This window comes from Terrapene carolina, unplaced genomic scaffold (assembly GCF_002925995.2).
Source record: "Terrapene carolina triunguis isolate 2854851 unplaced genomic scaffold, T_m_triunguis-2.0 Scaffold42, whole genome shotgun sequence".
Lineage (NCBI taxonomy): Eukaryota > Metazoa > Chordata > Testudines > Emydidae > Terrapene > Terrapene triunguis.
The window spans coordinates 37,524,075-37,536,905 of record NW_020664393.1 but is presented as its reverse complement, the minus strand read 5'-3'; the positions used below and the strand labels follow the sequence as shown (position 1 = coordinate 37,536,905).

Genomic DNA, 12,831 nt, shown 5'->3' with positions numbered 1-12,831 from the left:
AGGGACAGAGGGAAATTTTCCATTATTATGTGACCTTCCTTTAACACAGCTGTAGAACCATTCAGGACATGAATGACATACTTAAAAATACATGACTTCCCCAAAAGGGAGTCAGAAAGCATACAGAAATGAACAATACAATTTCTCCATTTCTAATTCTGCTGAAATTACATTATTATATTGCAATTTTAATAGACATGGGAAAGATTTTGGTTCTAATGTCTTAATAGTCATTTATGTCAAACTAAGTATCATCCATTCCCCTCACCATTCACAGTGTGTGGTGTGCAGGGGAACCAATTCTTGGAAAAACCTGCAGTGGAAAAAAAGTATAGAAAAAACAGATAAGGCCAGGATGGTTAAGGAACTGTACTAAACAACTGACTTCTAGCCCACTGAGGAAAAAAATGCAGCTTATCTACGGGGAAAGTCTGCAGAAAATTAATGCTGAGGTAGCATTAATTCCTACTACATTCTCTGTGATTCCCATCTAGAGAGGGAGATGGGGGATAGTAACCACTGGGTATGTCTACACAGCAATAAAACCCCATGGCTGTGAGTCTCAGAGCCCAGGTCTACGGATTCGGGCTCTCAGGGCTCATGCAATGGGGCTAAAAATAGCAGTTTTTAGCAGAAAATATTCCTGCTCAGGCTGGAGCCGGGGCTCTGAAACCCAGCGAGGGGGGTGGGTTTTAAAGGCTGAGCAGGAATGTCTACAATGGTATTTTAAGCCTTGTAAGCCTGAGTCAGTTGACCCAAGCTCTGAGATTAGCTATCATGGGTCTTTTTTTGCTGTGTAGTCATACCCTATCAGCATAGCTACTGGTCCAGCAATCATGAGGGTGGAAAGAGACATTGGGGAGAAGAGACGGAAATCCCCATCTGCAGCTGGCCAAGATTTATAAGCTGGATCCCTATGGATCCTTAGCCCTCTATTGCCTTTTTAGTCCTGCTCACTCTATATCCTTGCCATGGACTGAAAGGAAGTTCTTGGCACAAAAGTACCTTTGCAGAAGTGGACCCTAATTCCTGTCCCTAATTCCTCTACATTTCACTCCTAGCTTTTTTAAGTGGCTCATTGCTGGCTTCTGAAAATCTTTTTCTTATGCATCTAAATCCCTGTACATTAGCTGAGGCTGTGAATTCCACTGCGTGGCGGAACATCTAGTAAATTAGGCATTGCAACACCTAAATTCTCTTTGTGAATCTAGCCAATATTGACTTCAATAGGACCAGTTCACCCACATATTCTTCACTCTTTCACATTTCATTTTGGTAACTTTAGAGCTATCTTAGAACTTTTCTATTGCACTGATTGGAAGCACACTCATTTGGAAGCCCATTCCCTGGGGATGGGGAAACTTTCGTGACCAGAATTTGGTAGGAAGAGGTGATTGGTTGAGAAAGAGGAATGTGCAGTAGCAGTCTTTGCACTGTATAAAGCAGGAGTCATTTACACTAGAGTGGAAAGTAGAGTTGAATTTTGGCTTATGGGGAAGATGATGTTGAGATTTGAATGTGGGACTGAGTTCCAGAGGAATATATAAAGGCTTGAGCTTTGTCCAAAAGGTATAACAGTGGGGTGCAGTAAGATTTATTGCACTTCAATGTTTTTTCTTATTACTTCCTGTTTACTTAAGTGTTCAACAAATATTTTGGTTCTGTATTTTGGATTAAGTTGGATGATACATTGACATTATAGAGAAAATGAAATACTTCCCATTTCAAAAGTAATTGGGAGAGGCAATGCTACACAGCAAAAGTTTAATGTTAGACATTTTTAAATCTGCAGGACCTGAAAAATTGTATCTTAGAGTCTTAAGTGAATTCTATGAACCACTGATGTTGATATTTAACAAACCTTGGTATATAGGAGAAGTCCTAGAGGATGGGGGAAGGGGGAATTAATGTTAGAAAGGGTAAATGGGTAGTATAGGTGAATTAGCTTGACAATGATCCTGGGCAAACTCACAGAAAGGCTAAAATGGGATACAATCAGTAAACTATTAAAAGACGGTAGCATAATTTAATTCTAATTGGCATGTTTCGGGGGGAAATAGGTCTTGTCAACAAATTTGACAATTAACTGTAACCAGGGAAATGTCATTGAGCGGGTCTGTTTCCAGTGGGGTCCCACAAGGTTCAGTTCTTCGCCCTATGCTATTTAACATTTGTATCAATGAGCTGGAAGAAAACATAAAATCATCACTGATAAAGTTTGCAGATGATACGAATTTGGGGAGTGGTAAATAACAAAGAGGATGGGTCACAGATTCAGAGCAATCTAGATTGCTTGGTAAATTGGGCACAACCAAACAATATGCATTACAATATGGCTAAATGTAAATATATACATCTAGGAACAAATAATGTAGGCCATATGTAACCGTGCCTTCGTGGGTCACAACTGTGAATATCAAATTCAGGACAAACTGTTGAGAAATAGGGAAGATACACCGCAAAACTGGTGGTTATTTTCCCCATAAGATATACCAAACCAGCAACAAAAGTAAACTTCTGTTTCACCACACTGGCTAACAAGAAGTCAGAAAAGCAGTTTTCTGAGGCATTCCAGTCCTTGCATCACCATCAAGGACACTGGATTTAAAGATAAGTGGTTCTTTAAAACCAGTCTCATCAAATAAAGTGTTCTTCTGATCTCAAAGGACCAGCCACACATCCATGTCAATATACAATTCAGATCTTACCCAAAAATCACGCTGATGCCAATCCTTTAGTATCTAAAATCTAAAGGTTTATTTATAAAAAGAAAGAAAGGTGAGAGCTAAAATTGGTTAAAGAAATACATACAATAAATGCAAAGTTCTTGGTTCAGGCTTGTAGCAGTGATGGAATAAACTGCTGGCTTAAGTCAAGTCTCTGGCTGCTTCCAAATCATTGGAAGGTCCTCAGTCCATTAGTTAGAATGCTCCCATTAGTATAAGTTCATAGTCAAGAGGTTTGAGCAAGAAAGAGCCTGGAGCAGGATAGAGGCAAATGTAGGTGTTTCCAGGGCCTTTTATAGCTTCTGCCATGTGGAGGGAAACTCATTGTTTCAAACAAAGCCCTCAGCATAGCTAATGGAAAATCACAGGTGACAAGATGGGGTTTGGAATCACATGGGCGTCACATGTTCTTGCATAATTTTGCTGTCACTGCAGGAAATCATTACCTATACCCCAGACAGAACTTTAACAGGACAGTCCATTCAGTGTAGATGGGTGTTTCCCATGGTCCATTGTCAGTTGAGTGTTCCTTGATGAGCCATTTAATTTTAATAGTCTCTCCAAGATGTGTAGGCTAAATACATTGTGGGTTTTACCCCAGTAGCAAACATTTAAAATCCAGGTATAGAGCCAATACTCATAACTTCAAATACAAAAATGAAACATGCATACAAATAGCATAATCATATTCAGCAAACCATAACCTTTCCATAGACACCTTATTTGACAACCTTCGTACAAGATTTGTTGCAAATATATAACAGTGGTTGCAACAATGCTCTATAGGGTCATATTTTAATCAGATAACATCACACCATACTTACAGAATGGTGAACTCTATCCTTGGAAACAGTGACTCTGAAAAGGATTTGGGGGTCACAGTAGATAATCAGCTGAATATGAATTCCCAATGTGACACCATGGCCAAAAGATCCTGGGAGGTATAAACAGGGGAGTCTCAAGAAGGAGTAGAGAGGTTATTTTACCTCTGTCTTTGGCACTAGTGTGACCGCTGCTGCAATACTGTGTTCAGTTCTGGTGCCCATAATTCAAGGATGTTGATAAATTGGAGAGGTCTCAGAGAAGGGCCACGAAAATGATTAAAGGGTTAAAATGCTTTATAGTAAATGATTGCCTTCTTAGAGTCTATCTATTTAGCTTACAAAAGAGAAGGTTAATGGGTCACTTGATTACAGTCTATAAGCACGTACACAGGGAACAAATATTTAATAATGGACTCCTCAATCTATTAGAAAAAGGTATAACATGATACAATGACTGCAAGGTTGGAGCTAGACAAATTCAGACTGGAAATAAGAAATGTTTAATGGTGAGAGTAATTAACTGTTAGAACAATTTACCAAAGGTCATGGTGGATTCTTCATCAGTGACAATTTTTAAATCAAGATTGGATGTTGTTCTAAAAGCTAAGGCATTATTTTGCGGAAGTTCTATGGTCTGTGCTATGCAGGAGGTCAGACTAAACGATCATAATCATCCCTTCTGGCCTTGGAATCTCTGAATTTGATTTTTTTTGTATGAGATTTTAAGTCTATCTGATGATGGTAACTGACAACCTTTGCTAAGGTGTTGGAGTTAGTACTGCATGACATTATTACTAAAAAATTTAGCTTAACAGAAAATCAATACTGCACATATTAAGTGGATCAAAACTGGCAGATCTTAGTCATTCTAAATGGAATGATCCACCAAATGTGATGTTTCTAGTGAGGTTCTGCCAGGGTGTGGTTTTTTTGACCCAATGCTATTATACATACATTGAAGACCATCCAATGTGAAAGGTGCCTGCTGGTGGAAACTCTCAGGCAGCAGGTGGGAGAGCTACAGGAGGAGGTGGCTAGGTTGAGAAGCATCCGAATCCACGAGCAATTCCTGGACAGTGTCCATGTGGAGACAGCTGAGGTAGCTGTCCCAGTACACAGGACTGCTGATACACCACTGGTGGAGGAGGAGATGGCTCAGGGTGGACCACTGGCAGCTGGTTACTTCTGGCAGCAGGCAGTGCTCCACCCCTGCTCCGAACCCTCCCGCTGTGGTAATAGGTAACCGTTATGCTCTTCTTGATACAGGAAAGAAGGCATCACCCCCTACAGTAAAGGAGGAGAAGCCTCGTACCCCTAAGGCTGGGAGGTCTGCTGCCACCACTGCGAATAGGAAACGTAGGGTAGTGGTGGTCGGAGACTCTCTGCTGAGGGGGACGGAGGCGCCCATCTGTCGCCCTGACATTTCATCTCGGGAGGTATGCTGCCTGCCGGGAGCCTGTATCCGAGACGTTACGGAGGCATTGTCGAGGATTATCCAGCCCTCTGACTACTACCCCATGCTACTCATCCATGTGGGCACAAATGATACTGCGCGGTGTGACACTGAGCGGATCAAGAGTGACTACAGGGCTCTGGGAGTACGGGTGAAGGACTTTGGAGCGCAGGTGGTATTCTCTTCGATTCTTCCTGTCAAAGGTAGGGGCCCGGGCAGAGACAGATGCATCATGGAGGTGAATGCCTGGCTGCGAAGATGGTGTCGCCAGGAGGGCTTTGGCTTCCTAGACCACGGGATGCTATTTGAGGAAGGACTGCTGGGCAGAGATGGCGTTCACCTTTCGAGGAGGGGAAAGACCCTATTTGGACACAGACTGGCTAACCTAGTGAGGAGGGCTTTAAACTAGGTTCGACAGGGACAGGTGAGCAAAGCCCGCAGGTAAGTGGGGAACATGGAGACCTGGGAGATGGGTCGGAAACGAGAGGGAGTGTGGGCTATATTGGCAGAGAGAAAGGAGGGTCAGGACAAAACCGGGAGGAAAGATCAAACCAGTATCTTAGATGCCTATATACAAATGCGAGAAGTATGGGTAATAAGCAGGAAGAACTGGAAGTGCTAATAAATAAATACAACTATGACATTGTTGGCATCACTGAAACTTGGTGGGATAATACACATGATTGGAATGTTGGTGTGGATGGATACAGTTTGCTCAGGAAGGATAGACAGGGGAAAAAGGGAGGAGGTGTTGCCTTATATATTAAAAATGTACACACTTGGACTGAGGTAGAGATGGACATAGGAGACGGAAGTGTTGAGAGTCTCTGGGTTAGGCTAAAAGGGGTAAAAAACAAGGGTGATGTCATGCTAGGAGTCTACTACAGGCCACCTAACCAGGTGGAAGAGGTGGATGAGGCTTTTTTTAAACAACTAACAAAATCATCCAAAGCCCAAGATTTGGTGGTGATGGGGGACTTCAACTATCCGGATATATGTTGGGAAAATAACACAGCGGGGCACAGACTATCCAATAAATTCTTGGACTGCATTGCAGACAACTTTTTATTTCAGAAGGTTGAAAAAGCTACTGGGGGGAAGCTGTTCTAGACTTGATTTTAACAAATAGGGAGGAACTCGTTGAGAATTTGAAAGTAGAAGGCAGCTTGGGTGAAAGTGATCATGAAATCATAGAGTTTGCAATTCTAAGGAAGGGTAGAAGGGAGAACAGCAAAATAGAGACAATGGATTTCAGGAAGGCAGATTTTGGTAAGCTCAGAGAGCTGATAGGTAAGGTCCCATGGGAATCAAGACTGAGGGGAAAAACAACTGAGGAGAGTTGGCAGTTTTTCAAAGGGACACTATTAAGGGCCCAAAAGCAAGCTATTCTGCTGGCTAGGAAAGATAGAAAATGTGGCAAAAGACCACCTTGGCTTAACCACGAGATCTTGCATGATCTAAAAAATAAAAAGGAGTCATATAAAAAATGGAAACTAGGACAGATTACAAAGGATGAATATAGGCAAACAACACAGGAATGCAGGGGCAAGATTAGAAAGGCAAAGGCACAAAATGAGCTCCAACTAGCTAAGGGAATAAAGGGGAACAAGAAGACCTTTTATCAATACATTAGAAGCAAGAGGAAGACCAAAGACAGGGTAGGCCCACTGCTTAGTGAAGAGGGAGAAACAGTAACAGGAAACTTGGAAATGGCAGAGATGCTTAATGACTTCTTTGTTTCGGTCTTCACCGAGAAGTCTGAAGGAATGCCTAACCTAGTGAATGCTAATGGGAAGGGGGTAGGTTTAGCAGATAAAATAAAAAAAGAACAAGTTAAAAATCACTTAGAAAAGTTAGATGCCTGCAAGTCACCAGGGCCTGATGAAATGCATCCTAGAATACTCAAGGAGCTAATAGAGGAGGTATCTGAGCCTCTAGCTATTATCTTTGGAAAATCATGGGAGACGGGAGAGATTCCAGAAGACTGGAAAAGGGCAAATATAGTGCCCATCTATAAAAAGGGAAATAAAAACAACCCAGGAAACTACAGACCAGTTAGTTTAACTTCTGTGCCAGGGAAGATAATGGAGCAAGTAATTAAGGAAATCATCTGCAAACACTTGGAAGGTGGTAAGGTGATAGGGAACAGCCAGCATGGATTTGTAAAGAACAAATCATGTCAAACCAATCTGATAGCTTTCTTCGATAGGATAACGAGTCTTGTGCATAAGGGAGAAGCTGTGGATGTGGTATACCTAGACTTTAGTAAGGCATTTGATACGGTCTCGCATGATATTCTTATCGACAAACTAGGCAAATACAATTTAGATGGGGCTACTATAAGGTGGGTGCATAACTGGCTGGATAACCGTACTCAGAGAGTTGTTATTAATGGTTCCCAATCCTGCTGGAAAGGCATAACGAGTGGGGTTCCGCAGGGGTCTGTTTTGGGACCGGCTCTGTTCAATATCTTCATTAACGACTTAGATATTTGGTATAGAAAGTACGCTTATTAAGTTTGCGGATGATACCAAACTGGGAGGGATTGCAACTGCTTTGGAGGACAGGGTCATAATTCAAAATGATCTGGACAAATTGGAGAAATGGTCTGAGTTAAACAGGATGAAGTTTAACAAAGACAAATGCAAAGTGCTCCACTTAGGAAGAAAAAATCAGTTTCACACATACAGAATGGGAAGAGACTGTCTAGGAAGGAGTACGGCAGAAAGGGATCTAGGGGTTACAGTGGACCACAAGCTAAATATGAGTCAACAGTGTGATGCTGTTGCAAAAAAAGCAAACATGATTCTGGGATGTATTAACAGGTGTGTTGTGAGCAAGACACGAGAAGTCATTCTTCCGCTCTACTCTGCTCTGGTTAGGCCTCAGCTGGAGTATTGTGTTCAGTTCTGGGCACCGCATTTCAAGAAAGATGTGGAGAAATTGGAAAGGGTCCAGAGAAGAGCAACAAGAATGATTAAAGGTCTTGAGAACATGACCTATGAAGGAAGGCTGAAAGAATTGGGTTTGTTTAGTTTGGAAAAGAGAAGACTGAGAGGGGACATGATAGCAGTTTTCAGGTATCTAAAAGGGTGTCATAAGGAGGAGGGAGAAAACTTGTTCACCTTAGCCTCTGAGGATAGAACAAGAAGCAATGGGCTTAAACTGCAGCAAGGGAGGTCTAGGTTGGACATTAGGAAAAAGTTCCTAACTGTCAGGGTGGTTAAATACGGGAATAAATTGCCTAGGGAGGTTGTGGAATCTCCATCTCTGGAGATATTTAAGATAGATTAGATAAATGTCTATCAGGGATGGTCTAGACAGTATTTGGTCCTGCCATGCGGGCAGGGGACTGGACTCGATGACCTCTCGAGGTCCCTTCCAGTCCTAGAATCTATGAATCTATGAATCAATAATTGGAAAGAATACTGTTATGATGGAATTTGGATGAAACTTCACTGAAGTTGGTAGGCATGACACCTGCCCTTCATTCAGGATAAATGTCAGAAGCAGTTGAGCTCCTTCTTGGAGTAAGATAGCTTAAACAATAGAAGCCACCACCCAAACCACAGGCCACATGCAAGGCTGGTCAAAAACAGAGCTATGTAGGTGTAGCAGTTTTGATGAAGGGGTTTGTGTGTATGAGCAGAAGCAGCCAAGAAACAGAGAAGGCAGCGAGCCAAGGAGACTTCCCACGCCCTCCCCGAGTCATTTCTCTGATTCAGCTAGGTTTATGGGGGGAAGATACTTCCATAGAGTGGAAGCCCTGTAGAAATTCGGAGAATGGATTATTCTCTAGAATTCGCATCTCAAAACTTGTAACAATGCAGCAACAGACAAGACTTGTATCAGACCAGACAAAGTAAGAGCAAATCCTCCTCTGGCTCACTACAAAAGCAATTTTCCCTCTCTTGGTAGTGACACCTCCTCATCAATTATTGCGAGTGGCCCACATCCACCCTGATTGAACTGGCCCTGTCAACACTGGTTCTCCACTTGTAAGGTAACTCCCTTCTCTTCATGTGTCAGTATATTTATGCCTGCATCTATAATTTTCACTCCATGCATTTGAAGAAGTGGGTTTTTTTTACCCACGAAAGCTTATGGTCAAATAAATCTGTTAGTCTTTAAGGTGCCACCAGACTCCTCGTTTTTGTGGATACAGACTAACATGGCTACTCCTCTGATACTTGACGCCTTTGCAGATGAGTTTGCTGGTGGCTTAAACGATTCACAAACCAGCTCTTCTGTAGTTTAAAACGCAGAATTTTATGGGCTACTAGCTAAGACTGCAGTTTTACTTATCACATACTATAACCTGGTGAATAACTTGTCTCTGGAGAAGATTAACGTGGGAAAAAGAATGTGTGCTACAACAAAAGTGTAAATATCCTGCTGAAACTACACCTGCAATGCAGATGATGTATTGCCAACTCTTATGATTTATATCACAAGTCTTATGATAGTTGGTGTTTTTTCTGTTTAAATATCCAGGTCCTAGTGCAATGAGATCATGTGAGAACTTTAGCTTTAATTTACTTATAAAAGTAAAGCACATGTCTAGCTCATATGGTGGTAGAGAAAAGCTTGGGGAACATGAATCTTCAGGACTCCATCATCAGAAGAGCGAGAACCCCAAAATTACTTCAAAAATGTCATAATTTTGATCACTTGGGTTTGATAGCATTGTTCAGTGAATACACAGAGTGTAAAAATCTGTATTGGCAGGATTATTCTTTGGCAGGTAATCTGAATGCCAATTAGTTATTTATAAAAGAGCTTTTCAGATGAATCTTAAACAGTTTAAAATCTCTTGTATTAAATATGAATCTGTTTACCAAGTCACTGTGTAGTGCTTCTCTTTTTGAGAGTCTGGCAGCTGAATAATACCTAAATTCATGCTTTAAAGAGGCCCACAGTTTGACTGCATAATGCTGTCTGGGCTCTAGTAAAACATGCAGCCCTGTCTACATAAGAGAAAATTGCACAAGTGTAATTATCTGTGTCAGTCCCTGCTAGTCATGTGGCACTGTATAACCTGGCCCAGTACCACTCCATACATACACCAGTCTGCCGTGAGGAGATTCAATCACTAAGTCCTACATGCTTCCCTTCCAAGCTATCTGGCTCGCGTAGAGGCCAGTCAGTTTCTTGCTCTAGGTCTATAGGGCACACCGACTGGCTCAGCCCTCTTGTTTTAGCCCTTCTGTGGGATGCTATTGCTGTAGGAAGAAATCTGTGTCACTGAGACCTCCTGTGCCTTCCAGCTGCTTGCATGCATGGTGCAGAGCTCCACCTAGGCTGTTCTGGGTGGCTAGTTTAACCCCTTTGGGGCTAACATGGCAGGAAAGCAGAAGACACAGGCTTAGCGAAGGAGTTTCTTAACCACAGTTACTTTACTGTTAAAACACTCAAACGTTCAAAGTTCTTTGCAACCAAAAGGCTGAAGCTAGACCCGCCCCGAGACGGAGTTTGCACCTGTTGTGACTGATCAGTGTATCCAAGATGGGAAGGGTCGTCACAGTGCCCCTTGCATGCGCGATCACCGACCTGGGCAGAGCTACCCTCTCCCCCAATTCTTAAGGGTCTCAGTGTTCTGGGCTCAGGGCCTCCCCGGTATCTGCCTCTCTGCCCTGTGGGCCTCTGCGCGGAAAGCCCGCGGCTCCACGGGGAGGGCCCGGAACTCAGTCCTTCAGCGCCAACGGCCCGCCAGTGCCCTCGGTGACAGTCGGAAGCGGCCGAGCCCCTTGCCCGGCCAGGACAGCTGTCCGGCAGGGCTGCCCAGCCCCACTGCTCAGGCGGCGCCGGGAGATGAGACGGGGCTCGCACCAGGATCCCGCTGGCTTGTGCGGCGGGAGCTGGGCGCCGCTGACCCGCCCACGGGGAGCCGGAGAGTAACGTGTGAAGCTACAGCCGGGGCTGCAGCGAAGCAAGCGCCGAGACAGGTCAGTTCAGCACCTCTACCCTCGCGCGCCGTTGGAAGCAAACCCGCGGTGCCCGAGACGTTGCCTTCGGCGCCCTGCCCTTGAGGCTGTTACGCATGCGCCCCGTAACCTGCCTCTAGTAAACACAGCGGTCACGTGAGCTGGCCTGCGCGGCTCCGCTCGCGTCACGCACGCGGCGGGACGGGGGGCGCGTACACGGGCACGCGGCTGTCGGCAGCGAGCGCCAGGCCGAGCGGGCGGGACCACCTGAGGCAAGGGTCGACGGGGGGTGGGCACCTGAGCGCACCCCCCAACAAGGAGCGAGCCGCGCGCGTGCGCGCGCCCCCACCGCCTCCTCCTGCGCGGCCGCCGCCGTCCTCCTCCCGGACCTTGGCCGCGGGGCAGCGCTGGGCGGCGGAGCAAGGGTGAGTTACCGCCGCCGGGCACAGGGGCGAAGGGCGGCTGTGCGGCCGCGTCGGGCACCTCCGCGTTCACCTTCCGGGCCTCCTGGGCCCGAAGCAGCGGCAGGAAGGCGGCGCGGCCTGGCGCAGGGGCCACTGCGTTGGCTGCCATGGGCCTCCATCCGCTCCGGCGTGAGGCCTCCGCCCCGCCACCACGCTGGCACTGGCCGGGGGGAGCCCGGGGCCGCTGAGCACCGAGCTAGAGTCGTCTCCGCCTCTTTCTCGGGGGCGGCACCGGGATATGCTGCCCGCCCTGAAGCAAGCTGGAGCCGGCGCCGCCCGGCCCTGGCTACCCTCAGGCCTCGGCCTTCTCCTGCCCCATGGTTCTCCTACCTTCCCCCTCCCCTCGGCCTTCTTCTGCCCCGTGGTTCTCCTACCTTCCCCCTCCCCTCCCCTTCCCTGGGCCTTCTCCTGCCTAGGGCCTGCTGCCCTTCCCCCTACCTCCCTCGGGCCTTCTCCTGCCCTGTGGTCCTCCCCCCTGCCCTGGGCCTGCTGCCTTTCCCCCTTCGGGCCTTCCCCTGCCCTGGGCCTGCTGCCTTTCCCCCTCCCCCATCACTGACCTGTGTCTGCTACTCTGCCCTCACATCTGTCCCCTGGGGCCTGTTACTGACCTGGGCCTCATATCCTTCCCTCACTCCTTCTTGCCCCCATGTCCTACACTCTTCTCCCTATCCCCCTCCCCCTACTACTGACCTGGGCCTACTATACACTCTTCCATCCCCCCTCCCTGAGGGTGTGCTACTAACTTGCACCTGCTAGACCCAGTCCTACATCCATTGCTGTATCTCCCCCTCCCAATACACACACACTGCACCAGCACCCATTACTGTACTTCCCCAGGACACACCATCCTGCCAATCTGGACCCTGTTATACCCTTCCGCAGGACCAATTGCTGTACCTCCGACTCCTCCATACACAGACCACCCATACTGATTTGAGTCCCTTCTCTAGCACCTGCCTCTACACCACTGCTGACCCAAATCCTGCTGCAGTTATCTCTTGCCACACACATTCTTACTCCCATCAATCCCAGATGAGTGATGATTGGACCTTCTGCAGCTCCTCTCACTCCCCTCAGTGCCTGCTCAACCATCCTTTGCTATTCCATCTCCCCCTTCTCCCCCCCCCTCCAAAAAAAACAACAGACAATCTCCAGTGACTCAGACCCTGCTATTTGTCCCCCTGACCTCCATTGATTTATTTCTCCCCACCATACTCCTAAACCTGGCATCAGAACAGATAAAAATCTCTGCATCTTTCTACAGTACTTCTTGCATGGGGGTTACAAGTAAAAGAGATGAGTGAAAATAACCCACCTTTCCTGCCCAGATGAACAGAGTTTGTCAAAGTGTCATACACATTATGCATTATGGTAACTATTCCCAAATTAGCATATATACCGTGTGTCCCTTCCTCACTGTCTGTAGTCTGAAAGATGCTG

The 12,831-nt window shown here is 46.0% G+C and overlaps 1 protein-coding gene across 3 annotated transcripts in view; it reads left to right on the top strand.

Moving 5' to 3' along the window:
* Positions 1-11,150: 11,150 nt before the first annotated feature.
* Positions 11,151-12,831, top strand: part of PHF3 (PHD finger protein 3) — a 77,023-nt gene continuing 75,342 nt past the window's right edge. For all 3 annotated transcript variants that reach the window (XM_029911969.1, XM_024200034.2, XM_024200025.2), the window contains exon 1: positions 11,151-11,352. The gene's annotated coding sequence lies outside the window, so the exon portion shown is untranslated. The remainder of the gene's footprint in view (positions 11,353-12,831) is intronic.